Source organism: Lutra lutra, chromosome 10 (assembly GCF_902655055.1).
Source record: "Lutra lutra chromosome 10, mLutLut1.2, whole genome shotgun sequence".
Classification (NCBI taxonomy): Eukaryota; Metazoa; Chordata; class Mammalia; order Carnivora; family Mustelidae; genus Lutra; species Lutra lutra.
Genome location: NC_062287.1, coordinates 42,154,505 through 42,170,097, shown reverse-complemented (window position 1 = coordinate 42,170,097; position 15,593 = coordinate 42,154,505). Strand labels below are relative to the sequence as shown.

At 38.6% G+C, this 15,593-nt stretch overlaps 2 protein-coding genes across 3 annotated transcripts in view; one reads left to right on the top strand and one right to left on the bottom strand.

Moving 5' to 3' along the window:
* Positions 1-15,593, top strand: part of TYR (tyrosinase) — a 97,203-nt gene that overhangs the window by 49,590 nt on the left and 32,020 nt on the right. The gene's annotated exons all lie outside the window — the stretch shown is intronic.
* Positions 1-15,593, bottom strand: part of GRM5 (glutamate metabotropic receptor 5) — a 704,461-nt gene that overhangs the window by 685,276 nt on the left and 3,592 nt on the right. Inside the window, exon 2 of the mRNA XM_047692184.1 lies at positions 5,907-6,021. The gene's annotated coding sequence lies outside the window, so the exon portion shown is untranslated. The remainder of the gene's footprint in view (positions 1-5,906; positions 6,022-15,593) is intronic.

Below are 15,593 nucleotides of genomic sequence, written 5' to 3'. Positions count from 1 at the left end.
CAAAAACCTAAGATGTACTGTATGGTGACTAACATAACATTTAAAAAAAGAGTTTAAGGGCTCCACGAGGTCAGTACTAATTTCATTATAATATTAAGATATTAACATGCAATGTGTTCATCATTGCTCTCTTTAAATGAATCAATAAATGTGTAAAAAAATTCCATTGTATGGATACACTTTAATTTAGTAATCACTTTTTAACAGGCATTTTGATTGTTTCTCCCTCTTTTTTTTTTTTTTGCTAAACAATGTGTTTATATATGTGTATGTATATACATATACCATATATATTTTGAACATCGTGAATATAACTAAAGAACAAATTCTTATCATTGAAATTGAAAGGTGAGAGGTTAAATACATTCAAAATTTGTAGGTATTTCTAAATTGCCTTTCAAAAACGACTGTGCCAACTACATTCCCACAAGTAGAGAATGAAAGTATTTCCTTCACCCTGTACCTTCACCTGCAGCAGAGAGAGGGCATCAGCTTTATTAACCTTTGCTACTCTGAAAAGTAGAAAAATATCTATTTAAATTTCTCTATTTCCTGTACACATTATAGATTTTTTTTCCTAAAATCTGTTGATATTTGTGGTTATTTTAGATTGGGTTTGGGTTTTTTTTTTTTCTTTTTATTGTTAAATTGTATAGGCTCTTCATAATATTTTTAAAATTTATTTTTATTTTTATTTTTAAAATATTAAAATATTTTTAATATTGTCATAAATATTACAAGTATTTTCCGCATTTTAAAATTATCTTTTAAGTTTTAATGATATGCTTCTCATTTAAGAAATTGATTGTTTTCATATAGCCTTTTTTTTACTTAATCTTTTGTTTGTGGCATCAGTGTGTTTACCTTCTTGTTCTGCGGTATTCTTATCTGTCAAAAGAATGGATTGTTATAAAAGTTCCAAGGTCCTTTCTGGACTTTACAATATCCTCGGTATTTTTTTTAAGAAATGACAGTAGAATGCATTAGCACAATTATAGCCCTTTCACAGGTTTCTTAGTGACAGTTTAATCATGCTTTTTAGTTATGATTAATAGGTAACTGACAAGTCCAATTCATAGTTGTTTTTTTCTCTGCCACTCAGAATAAGGAGCACAAGGGACTCTACTTATTCTCAGGTTTGTTAAAAAAACAAAAAAACAAAAAACAAATTCCTGGTGAAAAGAGAAGGTTGAGGCATGATAACCCTAAAAGAAAGAATAGGTTGGCGTGTAATTTCTTCTTTTTCTTGAAGAAGACCAGATTTGGGGCATGCTAAAAATAGAGGGATTTGAAACTTGAAACCAATCTAACACTACAACACCCATCAAGCATAGCCCATGCTTAAACAATGGAAGTCGGCGTTTTTCTGCTACAGTTTCCTCAGGAAGGAAGAAGAGCATAGGTGCCTACCAGATGGTGTAGAGTGGATAAATGTCAGAGCCATAGAAAAGGAGCTTTGGAAACACTTCCCTTTCCTTGACACATAATCCCTCCAGAAAGACTCCTGTGGACAAAAGTGAGCACACCTCTGCATGCAGGTGTTCATCTGTTAATTCCATACTACACGCCCTCTTTGTTTCATACGCCATAGGAAGCCATGGGGCTGCATCAGTCACTAAATACCTAATGGCACCCAGTCCAGACATGTAAATAAGCAACACAAAACAAGATGTAATTTCTTTAGTAATGGTGGTTTAATAGTCTGGGGTATGTGAAAGAACAGAAAAGATGTCAGGACATCTCTAGCCCCTGCCCCATGCCCCAGACAGCATGGCTGGTCTATGAACACTTGTTAGGGTCTCCTATGGGGAATACTTTTTTTTTTAAGATTTTATTTTTTTATTTGTCAGAGAGAGAGAGAGAGAGAGAGAGAGAGCGAGGGAGCACAGGCAGGTAGAGGCGGAGGGAGAAGCAGGCTCCCTGCTGAGCAAGGAGCCCGATGTGGGACTCGATCCCAGGACGGTGGGATCATGACCTGAGCCGAAGGCAGCTGCTTAACCAACTGAGCCACCCATGCGTCCCTCCTGTGGGGAATACTCTTATCACTGGTGACTTTATAAAGAACGAGTGGGATTTTGACTTGTGAATTTTGTAGTAAAAACCTTCCATGCATAAGGAACAAAACAAGAAAGGCACAGAAGTGTGAGGTTTAAAAAAAAAAAAAAAAAAACAAAACACTTCAGGGAAGAGATGAAAGTTAAAATACAGTTAAGACACTTAAGAACACAGCTAACAGCTAACGGGGCGACTGTGCGCCGAATGCCAAGTGCATCACGTGGCTTGACTTGTTCAACGCTTCGGGCGATCCTACCCGTGAGGCGCCATTTTCATCCCTAGCTGAGGGACGAAGAGACTGAGGCACAGAGAGGGGAAGTCAACTGTCAGGCTATGTTCTGAACCGGGACTACATGGTTCTTCATAAAGAATTTAGAGAGCGGAGGAAATGTATCTAGAGAGAAAGAAGAGACTCTTCCCTCAACAGAGGAGCAGGGGCTGCCAGAAGACGTGGTTATTTTGAGCAGAAGCAAAGCAGCATGGTTTAGTGCAGCAGGAGAGGATTCCAAAAACAAGTTGGTTTAAAAAAATACTTCAGGAGCTCAGAGTGGAGGGGGGCGGGGAGAAACGGGGTGCGGGGGAGGGGGGGAGTGTGAAGGAGAACAAAGACAGGGCCCGGAAATGGAGCGGGGAGGTTTCCATTGACATTGCCCAGAAGCTTAACTTTTCACTGATTGTTAAACCCCCTTCTGATGTGGGCGGGGCTCTTCTCCATCAGACTGACAGGGCAGGCACCGGGCTCTGGGGCTTAAGGAGGCGGCGGCAGAGAAGGCAGGCCTGGCACTCCCCCTGTAGGAGCTCATGGTCTGGTTCCCAGACTGTAAGTATGGAAGACAAGTGCTCTAGTCGATGAACCAGGACACCTCACAGGCCTGTGAGCATGTCCTGGCTCGGCTTTGTGATACTTGTGTGACCTTGGGAAGCTTGCTGAACCTCTCCCAGCCTTATTTTCCTCTTACAAAATGGCAGTAATAATAGTGACTTCCTCACAAGAATATTAGTTTACACTTTAAAAACTGTAACACATTATACAACGACTAGCTGTTGTAAAGAGGATGGAGAATAAGGGACTTTGAAGAGCTCATAAGGTGCTTTTGTTTTTTACCCATTGTTTTCCTTGGGTTCCTCAGTATTGATAACACCCCATCGGTTCTCCTGTAGCCTGTCTCTTGAGTGCATGGGAATCTCAGCTAGGTACAGACGTGAAGCAGAACGTTCCAAGGATGGCAAGCCTGCCTCACAACGCAGCTACAGATTAATTACATCTTTTGGAGAGGCGTGTTGGCTGTATTTGCTACTGAGGCTTCCCCTCCACTCTACTCCCCAAGCATCCCCTGGGCCATCCTGCAAGGAAGGCTACCTTGATGCACATGCCCATAAAGCAAATGCCTTGCCAACTTGGCAGCCTGGAAATAGTCTAGGCAGAAGGCAGGTCCCTGGAGCTTTAGGAATGAACAGCAGATTGCTTGCCTGCTGGTGAGTGCAAGGCTGAAACTTGCTCAGAAAGGCAGAAATCCCAGGGTTATAGAAGGAGGTGAGTTCAGAAGCCAGAGAAATGTCTTAAAGTCTGCTCTAGGAATCAGATGGGATGGCAGAGGAGGACCTGGCTGTTTCTTGGTATCCTTTCCTGTTGTTGGATTGTAACCAGCTTTAACAATATTCCCTGTTTGTTTTCTAAAGCAGGAGAATGAATTCCCTAGAACAGGGAGCCGTTGTAACATCATAGTTATACTTACCCATATTCCCATGGCTGATTTTGTTGTTGCTGTTATTATTCAATTGAGCTCTTATATTAGTCAGCTTGGTTAGACCAACTGCAGGTTTGTCTCTCTCTCTCTCTTCCAATAAATCTTGAGCTCCTTGAAGACAGGGTCTATGTATTGACCATCTCTAGCATCTAGCACAGAGCCTAGCACCTAACACAGACCCTGGCACATAAGACACCTTCATTAAATACTTATTAGACTAAAGCATGGTATGATAATTCTAAGGCAGGCAGCCATTTGCTGGGCTATCTATAACATTTTGTGGTGGGGTAAAATATTAATCTAAGGGAATTGAATTGTACCCTATTAGCTGATGAAGAAGCCATTTACTATGATAACCTAAAGAATGTTCCTCCTACAGTGTGGGATGTCTCTCTTTGCGGGATTATTTTTTTTTAGTACTAGGGGAATTAAATTGCTTAAAGTATTGGTAACTTAAAAATCCCAAATGAAAGACAATAAAGAAACATGAGTTGTCATAATTTTTGCTGGATTTTTAAATCTGAAAGAGAATTCCAAGATCAATCTGAACCCTTTGCTTTACAAATAAGGAAGCCAGGGACCAGAGATAGTGACCTGACCAAGGACACAGTTTTCTGCAAAGTAGAGAGAAAAGTATTTCAAGGTCTTGTGCCAAGCAGGAGGTCTCAGAGACAGAATGGAATTTTTTAACATGACAGGGGGATATTTAACCAGAGAAGGCAGAAACAGACTATAGGAAGATCCTCACCATAATTATTTAGCAAGCCAAAGGTCAGAATGGCTGAAATAGCACCAAATATTAGGTCCAGGGAATGAACAGGGCTATAAGATAAGTCAAAAGGCTGGAAATCAGAAGACTAGGAGGCAGTGAATCATGTGATTTAGATCACAGATTTTAGCATAGACATGCTTCATTTGGAATCCCAAGGCTGCTACATCTAGCTCCATGATTCCTGGCAAGTTGCTTATTGTCCCCTAAGCCTTCCCTTTCTCAGCCATAAAATTCTGCTAATATTAGTAGCTATCTGAAGTTGTAGCTTTGATAATATATTTTTACGAATGTATATGAAAGTTCTTAGCATACAATTATAAGACAAGGTCTTATAATTATAATTGTAAGACAAGGTCCTTGCCATTAAGATGCTTGCATTCTAGAAAGGGAAAACACAAATAAACCAGGAAATAGAGACATAAACACAAAATTCAGTTGAGTACTATAATGTGATATAAAATATGTATTTTTATAAAGAATTACTTGGAAGATTTACAGTTTAGATAGACTGGCTTCTCTGAGGAAATGAGCTATAAGTCAACACTGGACTTGTGAGGAGTCAGCCAGAAAATTCTTTTGGGAAAATATTTAAGGAAGTGAGAAGAACAAATCCAAAGGGCCCATGGCAGGAAAGAGCTTGGCTTGTCTCAGGGAAACCAATAAAGCAAAAGATGGTGTTTATCATCTTACATCCATAGGGAACCTGGTACAAAATGAAGCTAAAGAGCTAGCAGAAATCAGCAAAGGCCTAAGAACAGTGGAAGGATTTTAAATGATTTTATCAGGGTACTAAAATAAATTTAAGATCATTGACAGTTTCGAAAGTTATCCTGACTACTTTGATAAATGGACTGTTGGGGGCCAGAACTTCAATAGGGAAAGGAATTACTCTATTACACTATCCAAACAGGAGATCATAGTGATTTCAACCAGTTAGGTGATGACAGAGTTTTTTGTGAATGAGACTGAGTTCACATGTATTTCAGAGGTAAAACCAACAGGATGTGTCACTGGACTAGAGGATGATATAAATATATCTAATGCTAAAAGGAAAAAAAAAGTGAAATCAAGATGACTCTTAGGATTAGGAGCATTAGTGAAGACAAAGGGACCATTACTGAAGTATAAAAAACTAGGCAAGAAATTAATTTAGTAAAGAAAACTGAATCAAGAGTTCTCTTTTGGATATATTAGGGTCCTTTTTGGATACGTCAATGAGATATTGAAGAGAGGCTGCCAAGTGTGTTGGATCTTGGAGTATAGAACTCAAAAGAAAGAAAAAGTTTGGAGAAATATATTTGGTCATCTTTAACTTATAGGCATTATTTCACCTGATGGAAGTGGAAGAGATGACCCTGGCTCTCAGAATAAATAGGGAAGAAAATCCACAGTCTGGCAAACCCAATGAGTGGATACAGGTGAGTCAGCAAGGAAGGATGAGAATCACTGGCCAATGAAGGAGGAACAAAACAAAGATAATAAGTCACAAAAACCATGTAGGCAAAAAAATGAGGAAGTGAACAAATGTATGAAGTGTTCTTAAAATATTAATGCAGTGGGGAGAGAAAGAACCTATCAGGTCTGAAAACAGGAGGGGTAGTTTTGTCTCTGAGAGCAACAGTTACAGTAGAATGTGAGCATCAGGAACCAGATGAAGTGGGTTCCAAACAACTCCTTTGAAAACTTTTGACAAGAAAAGGAGCAGAGAGATGGGAAGCTGGGAAGGGGATAAGAAACCAAAGGAGAAATTTAAACTTCTTATTTCTTTTTAAAAAGAAAGGATATTAAAGAATGTTTGTATGCTACTGGAAATGAAAAACTACAGAGGAAGAGACATGTTAGTGAGAGGGAAAATCTGCCAGAGAAAGGTTCTTGACATTTGAGGTCCAAAATCCAGTGGAGGTGGGCCTTTGCAATGACTAGGGATGGGTCTTCCTTTATGCCTGAACGGACATAAAAAGTAGATGTAGATGCATGTGTGTTTGTAAACTTGGTATTGGAAAAATTAGGGTCTTCTGATTCAATTACTTCCATTTTCTGACTGAAATATAAGAGGAGGGTCATCAGTTCTAAGTAGGGTATGGTTTGACTAGAAGGATAAGGAAGAGTTTGTGGAAGGTTTGAGAAAAAGTATTAACTAAATTATCCTTAACTCAGTCATTCAAAATAGCAGCAGTCTGCTGAATTAAATAAACATGCTAATAGGACAATAGCAAAGAAACAAAACATAAGTTTCATTAATCTCTGTTGAATATTCTGCAAGCCACTTCCATATACACTATCTTTCTTAATACTTAAAGTATTTATTATCCCATTTTTAGAATCTTGAAAACTGAGGCTCAGAAAGACTAAATATTTCAGAACTACTAATTGTTGGAAATAAGATTTTAAATTTAAAAATTTCATTCATATGATATGAAAATCCCTATCTCTCAGTTCTATCATCATACCAACAAGGACGTCACCGTAATCACACTAGAAACACCATCCGTCGGGTGATAGATTAGTTTGCTACGGCTCCCAGTACCATAGCACAAGAGAAATTTATTTTCCTACTATTCTAGAGGCTAGAAGTCTGAGATACAAGTATTGGCAAGGTTGGTTTCTCTCTCCTTGGCTTGTACATGTCTGTCTTCTCCCAATATCTTCATATGGCTTTCCCTCCCTACATGTCTGTGTCTGCATTTCATCTTCTTATAGAAAGGATGCCAGTCATATTGGATATGGACCAATGATAACATTTTAACTTAACTACCTCTTTAAAGACCCTATCTCCGAAGGCAGTCACATCCTGGGGTGCTCAGGATTAGGACTTCAACGTATAAAGGGGGCCAGGGGTGGCATAATTCAGCATGTAACAGATGGTGAGGATGAGAGTCAAACTGTAGTAGAATGAAAACAGGATAGAAATTGAAAATGTCAAATGAGACCAAGCTTTTAATAATGTGATGACAAAATAAAATAGGACATTTTTTCTTTAACAATAAAAGATCCATGACTAAATTAATAACTTCAGAGAAATTTGCTAAGGAAATGAGAGGGGAGAAAAAGCATTAAATGTAAAGCACACTGAAATGCTTTAAAAAGTAAACTATGAAAAAAGATATATGGCTTCGATTCTAAAAGATGATTCTCTGGGGAAAAGTATCCCATATTTTTCTCCAGAGGAAAAAACTAATCTAAGAATTATAACTGATTATAAAAGATTCATAGGAAATGCTATCTTGATAATCTCATTTGTCAAATTATTCATAAAATGTCTTTTATCATATGACTTTGTTTTATTAAGTTACTTTAGATGATACAAGGGTTTCTGGAAATATCAAAATTTCTGCGTATAGGTTTGGCAAAGCAAAGAACAGAGAAAACTGAGGGTGTGCACTATAAATGTTATTTCTAGCCTGGAGTCAAGAAGGCCTAAGGTAACTATTATCATGTACAAAATGTCACAATGATCTACAAATAACAATGAGGGTGAGAATCTGTTGGAAACTCAGGAAAGACATATTACTAAATTCAAGAAGTCACAACAGCACTAATAATGAAAGGAGTTTTCTGTAGCTGGATCCTTATACAAAACAATCTATCAGGAGAAAGTAACATAAAAAAACATCATTTTTTTCTTTTTTTATTATTATGTTCAATTAGTTGACATATAGTACATCATTAGTTTTTGATGTAGTGTTCAATGTTTTACAATTAATTTGCATGTAACACCCAGTACTCATCACAACACATGTCCTCCTTAACACCCATCACCTGGTCACCCCATCCCTCCACCCTCTCCCTTCTGTAACCCTCAGTTTGTTTGCCAGAGTCCAGAGTCTCTCATGGTTTGTCTCCCTCTCTGATTTCCCCTGCTTCAGATTTCCCTCCCTTCCCCTATGGTCCTCTGCACTCTTCCTTATGTTCCACATATGAGTGAACCATATGATAATTGTCTTTCTCTGTTTGACTTACTCCACTTAGCATGATCCCCTCCAGTTCCATCCATGTCAGTGCAAATGGTGGGTATTCATCCTTTCTCATGGCTGAGTAATATTCCATTGTATGTATGAACTACATCTTTATCCATTCATCTGTTGAAGGACATCTTGGCTCCTTCCACAGTTTCAGGAGAAAGTTACATGTGTTTATCAAAAGAGAAAAAGGTTTTGAGAAAAATGCCTTAACCTCAAGAAAAAAAAGCAGTAAAGCCCCTTTAATCTCAGTGAGCTTGTCTACAAGCTTCCAGATTTGTCTTAGGGGGTTTCTTCCCGTGTCAGCACAGCCTGGAGCTTGATGGCAGAATTTTTAGTCCTTTCCCAGAGGTGCCTAATCTTTTCCTAGCAATAAGGCAGGGACTTGGGGCAGAGGTCCAAATGTTTCCTCCCATTTCCCAACAGCCAACGTCTTTTCCTCAAATCAAAAAAGGGTCTGTGACCTGAGCAGGTTTTCTGTGTATCCCACAGCAGCCAGTTAACACCCTGTGCTCTTGGAGCCTAGAGCACAGATTGGTCCTCCAGGGACATCTCCGGTGACTCAGAGCTCAGCAGCCCCAACGTGTCTTCTCTTGAGTCTCCCAGGCTTTCCCACAGGCATCCAGTGTAGCCTGTGGAAAAGAGCTGATAAGTGGTCATGTATTGCCCTCATGTCTTGCATTCTCAGGAATTAGAAACAATCTATTTGTTAACATTTCATTTCTTTCCTCCTTACCCCTTTTACCCCTTCCTCATATTCTGGTGAGCTGAAACAGGTCATATTTCCTGTCTCTCCTCAGCATGTCTTGTCACCCGATGTAATCAGTTTGCCTGCTTTCACTGTGATGCTCACTCACTGAGGAGGCAAAAACATATTTTTTTAAATTATGACTTATTTTTATTGTTAAATCAGGAATGATGTACTCTGGTAATGTTTTTAGCTCGTAAGCGGAAGCAGAGCTGATTGATGACAGGTATTAATTTTCTCCTCTCTTCTCAATCACAAAGGGAAGGTAATCCTAGTGTTAGTGGCAAGTGTCAGGATGGAAGTAACCAAGAAGAAAGCTTGGGGGTAAACACAGGGAGTGAGGAATGGATCTGGAGAGAGACCGAAGTAATAGCTAAGACATAAAAGGGTGTTCAGATGCTGATACAGAAGTGATGTCCGAGGAACAGCTAACTAGGAGCATGTAAACCTAAGAACCAGAGTTCACAAGGAAGTGTTAGAGCTCAAAACTGAAGAAATAAAGAAAGCCTCAAGAGCTGCTGTGGCCCCATTTTCCATCCAGAATAACTCCTGTGCTGCACTGTTATTACTGTGGGATTGACTTTGAAGAGCTGAGCTTCCCTTCTTGGTCAGTCTTGTGGGTATATGCAGAGGCAGAACACAGACGAAAAATGGAAATCCTGTTGAATAGTGGTATTTTACTTGTGTTCTGACCTTTGGTATCCTGCAACGGCCACGTGTGGTTCAAAAATCCCATCCGTAGATCATTGTATCATCAGGATGCAGTGTGAGCAGAAAAGCCAACAGTGTAGGTCTGCAAAGCGTGGCTACTGAGTACTTGAAATTTTGCTAGTACATCTCAGGTACGAAATCGTCAATTTTAATTTAAAAATGGATGTGTGCTTCTGTTGTTAGAGAACTTATATGTTCGGAACAACTTGAGTATTAGAATAGATGTTTTCACCTGTAAAATATATGAAATTTAAATACACATTGAGTATTTCTGATTCTCTCCTATGTCTTGTCTTCAAAGTATACTCTCCAGTTATTGTCTCAGTTTTTCTTAACTTTGTCTAAAATAAAAATTTAACCCATGGGGCGCCTGGGTGGCTCAGTGGGTTAAAGCCTCTGCCTTCAGCTCAGGTCATGATCCCAGGGTCCTGGGATTGAGCCCTGCATCGGGCTCTCTGCTCAGCGGGGAGCCTGCTTCCCTTCCTCTCTCTCTGCCTGCCTCTCTGACTACTTGTGATCTCTGTCTGTCAAATAAATAAATAAAATCTTTAAAAAAAATTTAACCCATGACCAATTAGCCAAAAAACACTTTTTTTTCTGTAGTTTATTATAAAAAAAAAATTGGCAGAGATGTGTGTGTGGGGGAGTGTGCATGTGAGTGTATGTGTCTGCACTGGTCAGCATTCAGTGAGAGATCAAATATTGCCAGTTATTTTAACAGAGAGAACTTTATACAAATAGTAGTGGTAGATGAAATAGATTTGAGAATTAAAAAGGAAACTGAAAGAATATAGGGATAGGAAGAGCAGGAAATCCCTAGGGCTGGGAGAAGACAAGGAAGTGGTTAGACATTAGAATCTGGTGGCTTTCGGAAGACCTTCACAGAACTGGCCTCAGACTTCTGACGGGGGGGTGGATATTGTTCAGTTAGTATTGGTACCTTAAGGTACTAGTTCATATTAGAAGTGGGGGTTTCATGAAGCAGGAACTCAAACCTCTGAGTAAGGGATTCTAAGTCAGTTGGTATTGATACTCAGGAGTTTATCAGCATTTTACAGAACTAGATATCAGACTTCTAGGGAGGAATATAACCCAGCTTATGCTGAAACTTCTTAAGGGGAATGACGACACTGATTCTGGGAGTGCTGATAAAAAGCTGGAGGCTGGATTTTACTGCCTTCTCAGGCTCAAGAACAATCATCAAGCCCCTTGTTCTTCTTTCAGTCCATGTCAACACGGAGGGATCCAGCTAGGAAAGGAGATAATTAGGAAGTAATTAGGAGATAATTAGCTTACAGAGACTCAGCCCCAGTATCACAAATGGGGTATAGGAGGATATCTCTAGGATTGAGAAACACTAGCGAATAACCAGCAGAGTCCACCCCTTGGCTGTTGGGAGTCAACACAGACACACCTTCCCACACACGGTTAAGTTTCATCTTAAATCTGTACCATGCTTATTTTTTTTTCTTTAAAAAATAAAGATTCATTCTATCCCCAAAAAGAAATAACTAAAGCCCCAAAAGCCAGTATATTCATTTCTGATTAATAGAGCATCCCTCTCTGGGAGATGGTATGTGATCCTCAAATTCTTTAATAGTCTATATGGAATATTCTGTGTACTAAAAACTAAAGTGTAAAATTAGATATTTTTGATAGTCCTTGTGTGGAATAAGAAGAAAGGAGATGTTAAAAGAGATGTTAGTTAATATGTCAAAATATATGGACATAGATAGACACAAAAAAAGTAGGGCATATGTAAAAATAACCTAGAATAGACAGGGGAGAAAACGTGCAGAGCTGCTGCTGCCCTCATTTCCCTAACAGGTGATAATGACTTGCTGTTAGTTATAATTTTTTCCACTACCCATAATGCAGTTTTGTTTGGCTTCAGCCAGTATCTCAGCTAGCCAAAGCTTTTTACCTAGTGCATGAACCCAACTTTTATTCCTAGAGGATATGAATTCTAAGTTACTTTATCTTTCTTTGGTTTCTATAGTCTTCCATTAAATTTTACCATTAAATATAGAAATGCTTGTTGTGAAGTGTGTAAACCTGGCGATTCGCAGACCTGTACCCCTGGGGATAAAAATATATGTTTATAAAGCTGTAAAAAAAAAAAAAAAAAAAAAAAAAAAGAAAGAAAGGATGAATCCCCAAGTTTTGTAGCAACATGGACGGGACTGGAAGAGATTATGCTGAGTGAAATAAGTCAAGCAGAGAGAGTCAATTATCATATGGTTTCACTTATTTGTGGAGCATAACAAATAGCATGGAGGACAAGGGGAGATGGAGAGGAGAAGGGAGTTGAGGGAAATTGGAAGGGGAGGTGAACCATGAGAGACTATGGACTCTGAAAACGATCTGAGAATTTTGAAGGGGTGGGGGGTGGGAGGTTGGGGGCACCAGGTGGTGGGTATTGTAGAGGGCACAGATTGCATGGAGCACTGGGTGTGGTGCAAAAATAATGAATACTGTTATGCTGAAAAAATAAAAAAATTAAAAAAATATATATAGAAATGCTAAAAAACTCCCCAGAGAATGCCCTGACTTTCATAGTCTTTCCTGCACTATTGTGTAGCAACAACCAAAACATACATAGATAATCAGGATCAATTGCATCAACCAGTGGAGTATAGTATTCCTTTTTCTTATACGTGTGCTCAGTGGCATAGAACATCTAAAATACCCTTCAATTAAACTTCAAATCCAGTGCAATATTTCTATGTAGCTATGGGAAAGTAGTTCTTCTACTTTGAAAAGTCATACCTGGAAACCAGACAATCTCAAAATTATGGTTGTAGGGAAAAAAGTTATGTAAGTGGGTTGTAAAATGCAATTGTGAAGGAACCATTCCCATTTCCACTCTAAGTTCCACTGCCTGTAAGGATGCACATGGGAGAAATATTACTCAGTAATTCAAAACATGTACTGCCTTTGTAGGACAGGACCTCAATTCTTCAGGATGTTTTCTCCCTCAGGTATCTCAACTGAATCCTCAGCAGTCAATCCACTATTTTATTAAGCCAGTAGCTTTTAGGTGATGGAGTGCATAGTAAAACTAGTGAATTCCACAGGAAATAGCACAATAGTGCATTTTTGCTATAAAATGAGTTCTATGGTCAGAAACAATGTTGAGTGGAATAATGTGATAATAAAAGAAACATCATCTGGGTCCATGTGTGGTGGTGCTGTCAGAGCATTATCCACAAAGAAAACAAATCTTATATAGATATTCATCTGTTTTGGTGAAAGAAGTTTCTGTATGCTTTATGATGATAGAAGTCCCATGTAATCAGTGTATCAGGTGAGTGAACTATGCCCTGCTCCCAAAGCATGGTGTTTTATCTGAATCTCTCACACCTGAGGGTATTAAAAGAATGTCATACGCCAGAAGATATTAACAGATTTGGCACTCCCTAGTGGTGGTAGCTAAGTCAGCCTTTTTGAGAAGGAAAGGTTTATCATTGAATTAATGCCTAACCTCCACCTCTGTCACTACAACTTTGCTCATGGGTTTTTTGAGCAACACTGTTGCAACTTGGGGAAAATGCTGAATGCCATCAACAGAATGTATAGCTTATTACCAAAAATAGGTCTGTGAGACATTTGAATCTGCATCTGGGTCTGTGAGACAATAGCTTAATAATTGCAAATGTTCTAAATATAAAATTCTATTATTCTAATAGCATCTATTTTCCCCTTTAATATAAGTTCCCTCAGAGACAACTCCCTTGAGAATTCTTTCTATGGAGAAAGGGAAATAAATTATTTTTGAAAATATCTTGTACTTCCTCTCAGATGGACAGATCCCAAAGACTTTGGTATATCATGATTAATCAGAAACTCCTTCCTATTTGCATACCAATTACCAAGAAAGGCTCTCACTTCAAAGGAGGGCAATATACATTCTTTGAGGAGAAAATAAAAAGATACCTTAACTCAAGGCCCTGAGAACTGAAGACAAATACATTCACCTACTTCTCAACTATGTTCTCCACAGTTGAATAGACTCATTGGGAATGACTGAGTTCTCCATCTTAAGTGGAATCCTTAGGAATGTGTCCCCCTCCAAGAGGCCTTTGTGAAAACTGTTATCTTTTCCTTTGAAATTCTCCAATCAGCCTTTTCTTCCCTCCCCATCTACCAACTAAGCTTCTAGCAACCCTTCAAACTCCAACTCAAACATTTCTTCTTGTTTTCCTTCCCTTCAGAATTGATCACTTCCTCCTTCTTACTTTCTTATACTTATGTCTATCCTAGTGTCTGTTAACATTGCATGTTCCTGTATTTGTCTTCCCTTCCTAACTGTGGGCACTTATAAGTTCAGGGACCAGAATTTCTGAGGTCTTTTTGTACAAGAATCAGTGAAGCTACTCCAAAATATTTGTTGAAATTTGAATGGGCACTTCAAGTTTAGGGATAAACAAACAATGACTCTTGATTGCAGATAGAGAATGTGCCAAATATAAGGCTCTGTCCCATGCAGAGGATGGCCAGATACCATACTATTAGCTGTAGCCAAAAGGCATAGTCTGCTCAGAAACTAAAATTGTCCACTCAAATAGGTTTACTTTGGGATAAGACACCCAGTGTTCAAAGAAGTTTTATTTTGGTAGATGGGGGACTCAATTCTAGAAAGACTTCACAAATAGGATAACAAGATAGTAATCCAGGTCAAGAAAAACATGGCAGAAAAGAAGAAGCACAGTTATTGGAATGTACATAAGTGGTGGTCTGTTCATGATCAATGAGAACTTAGGTACTGTCACAGTGGTCTACCAATCCTTTCTACTGAGATTACAATTAGTCCTCAGAACTGACACATGGTTGAGCCCGCGGGTGGATATTAAGCAAAATGTGGGTGAAAAGGTCTTGCAGAGGCTCAAAATATAAGCCAGGGCTCATTTACTTTGTTAATAAGTAAGTGTACAATAAGAACACTGTTTTTCTTCAATCTATTCAATAGCCATCCACTTATGTTTGCTTTTGTTTGTCTGTTTATTCACTCTCTGGATCATAATTTCATGGAAGTTTCCCCCAATATATTCTGTAATGCACAGCATCAAAGATGCCAGAGGAGGTGACACTTAAATCTTCATTTTTTTCCTAATCTAATACCTAACTCTAAAGTTGTCTCATTTTTCACACTGAAGCACCCCTAACTTATTTCACTGTTTTTCCTTTTTTCACATTTTCCTTTGGCCAGATGTTGGCATATAGGAGATGGAATATTTTCCTTATTTTTCTCTTAGGAATGAGTTAGTATATCCATCAGACTTCTGGCAAAGAAATCAATTTCTTGTGTGTTTTTGTTTGATTTGATACAGACAGCAAATATGAAGACAATTTTTCCTCTTCAGTGGCTTCAAGATATCAGGTATTATAATTCCTCAAGTTATAAATAGTAAAATTTTAAAAAACCCACAATTTTTCTCATCTGTGTTTGGGTAGAACCCATCTGAAAAACCCATTTTTTGTCTTTCACTAGCAATCAATATATATCTCATTGCCACAATGTCACACCCTCAAAACAAATTAATAGACATAAAAATCAATATTGTGAAAGCAATTAGAGAAATCTCTTGAGATACTTGTTT